Below are 2743 nucleotides of genomic sequence, written 5' to 3'. Positions count from 1 at the left end.
GGAGGAGGCGGGGGAAGGGAGTGGTGAGCAAACAATGCCATCAACAAGGGAACAACTAGGGAATGAAAATCAACAAGAGGAGGATGAGGTAGAGACCCTGGTGGTGTTGGAGCAACAGCAATCTAGCTGAGAGGAATTACTAAGAGGCCGAAGTAGGGCGAGCGTGATGGTGGGAAAGGAGGAAGGTAAAAGGAAACAGAAGAAAGCTCTAGGAAGCAAAGCTATGGATAGAGAGGTACAAACATAGGTGTGCACTATGTAAATATATGAATTCATAAAAATAGAGGTATTGGCGTAGGTACATGTATTTATATGCCAATACATTGAGGAAGTGGATGGACTTGGGCCTCTGCTCAAGCCCTTCAACACAAGAACACTTTGTTGAAACAACCTCTCAGTCAGTGATGCTCATCCTCCCAGCACAATCGCTGAAGACAAAGCGGGCGCATAAGCAAATGTGGTGAAGAAAGCTGATGGTGCTGGCTATCAAAATATATAACATCTGGGGGCTTAAAGGCTTGAAGTTAAACAAGTGGCCATCTAGCTCAGAAGCAACAAAGCCCACATGGAAAAAGCACACCAGTCTCTGGGATCAGGTAACAGGCATCAGAAGACCCAAAACAAACAAACAAACAAACAAACAAAAAAATCATGTTGTTGAGAATGAGGTGGGTCAGAGCAAAGACCCAAAAGCCATCTGTAGACAATGGGACATCACCTTACAGAAGGGTCACAAGGAAGGGATGAGTCAACCAGGGTGAAGTATAACCCTGATGAAACACACACTATTCCTCTGGTTCTTTGAGGGTTCCACACCCCCCAAAATCATGACCCCAGTCCTGCCTTTCACTGTGTGGGCTAGACCAGAGCATGTAAACAGGTACAGAGAAGAGCTCAGGACAGATGGAATCCAGGTCAGATAAACCTCTCAGGCACAGACATGGGAGTAGTGATACTAGAAGGGTATGGGGGTGGTGGGGAGAGGTGTGGGGGGAGAGGGGAAGAAACTGGGGGAAGGGAGACAGCAGTTGGTATAAGATATGAAAAAAAACAATTTATAAATTATCAAGGGTGCGTGAGGGAGGGAGGGTGGTAGAGGGAGAGAAAAAAATGAGCTGATACTAAGGGCTCAAATAAAAAGAAAATGTTTTGAAAATGATGATGGCAACAAATGTATAGATGTGCTTGACACAATGGATGGATGTATGGATTGTGATAAGAGCTGTATGATCCCCCAATAAAATGATTAAAAAGAAAATAATAGTAATTTTTCATTTATCAGGGGTCATGAGGGTATGAGGGAGGGTAAAAAGAGGAGCCGATACCAAGGGCTCAAATAGAAAGTAAATGTTTAAAAAATAATGATGGCAACATATGTACAAATATGCTTGATAAATTGATGTATGGATTGTTATGAGCTGTAAGAGATCCCCATAAAATGATCTTTGAAAAAAATTAAACAGATTTGTAGCCTAGGAAACCCTAGAGGTAGTTCTCTGATGGCTTTGGGTGTTTGCTTTTGTTTGTTTGCTTGCTTCCTTGTTTAAGAAATAAGAGCCAACCAAACTCTGACTCACAGTGACCCTACAGGACAGGGTAGAACTGCCCCTGTGCGTTTCTGAGACTGTAACTCTACAGGAGTAGAAAGCCTTGTCTTTCTCCCAGGGAGCAGCTGGTGGTCTCGAACTACTGACCTCCTGGTTAGCATCCAAACACATAGCCAAGAAGCCACCAGGGCACCTGTTGAAGAAATAGCTACCTTTTATGGAAGCGTAAAATCAGGCTCTAGTCTAGCTGCCTCCGTGTCCACAGACTGTGGTGTGTCCCCTGGGACAGGAGCTTCTTAGATGGCTAACAGGAGCGTCCTGGTCAAATATTTTATTTAGGAAACGGTAGGTCATATGAAAGGAGCCCTGGTGGCATAGTGGGTCAGCAGTTTGAAACCATCAGGTGTTCCTCAGGAGAAAGACAAGGCTCTCTACTCCCATAACAATTCAGTCTCAGAGTGCCACAGGCGCAGGTCGACTTGGCCCTGCAGGGTCGCTGAGTCGGAACCGACTCAGTGGCAGTGAGGTCACAAGATGTCAAACAGGTTTCTCGACTGAGCTAAGAGTTTGTTAATACGTTGGTAGGTGTTGAGATTTTACGGAATGGTAACTACAGCACCTCTCAAACTTTCTTGCGGCGTCCTTGCTGGCCAGTGTTCCACAAGATCGATTGTTCTCCCTGCCCTCCCTCACAACCACCCACCCACCCACCCACTGCCACCAAGGTAATTCTGACTCATGGCCACCTTATGTGACAGGGTAGACCTGCCCATTAGGGTTTGGGAGGTAGTAAATCTTTTTAAAAATCATTTTATTGGGGGCTCACACAACTCTTATCACAATCTATTGTGTCAAGCACATTTGTACACTTCTTGCCCTGATCATTCTCAAAACATTTGCTTTCTACTTGAGCCCTTGGTATCAGCTCTTCGTTTTTCTCCTCCCGCCCTGCCCACCCCATGAACCCTTGATAATTTATAAATTATTATTTTGTCATGTCTTACATGTCTCCTTTCACATATTTTTCTGTTGTCTGACCTTCAGGGAGGGGTTATCTGTAGATCCTTGTAATCGGTTGCCCCTTTCTACCCCACCTCCCTCCACCCTCCCAGTTTCACCACTCTCACCACTGGCCTGAGGGGTTTATCTGTCCTGGATTCCCTGTGTTTCCAGTTCCTGTCTGTACCAGTGTACAT

The sequence above is a fragment of the Echinops telfairi genome, unplaced genomic scaffold (assembly GCF_000313985.2).
Source record: "Echinops telfairi isolate 266 unplaced genomic scaffold, ASM31398v2 ScPeMD7_7;HRSCAF=31, whole genome shotgun sequence".
Lineage (NCBI taxonomy): Eukaryota > Metazoa > Chordata > Mammalia > Afrosoricida > Tenrecidae > Echinops > Echinops telfairi.
The sequence above is the reverse complement of the archived record's forward strand: the minus strand, read 5'-3'. Positions refer to the sequence as shown.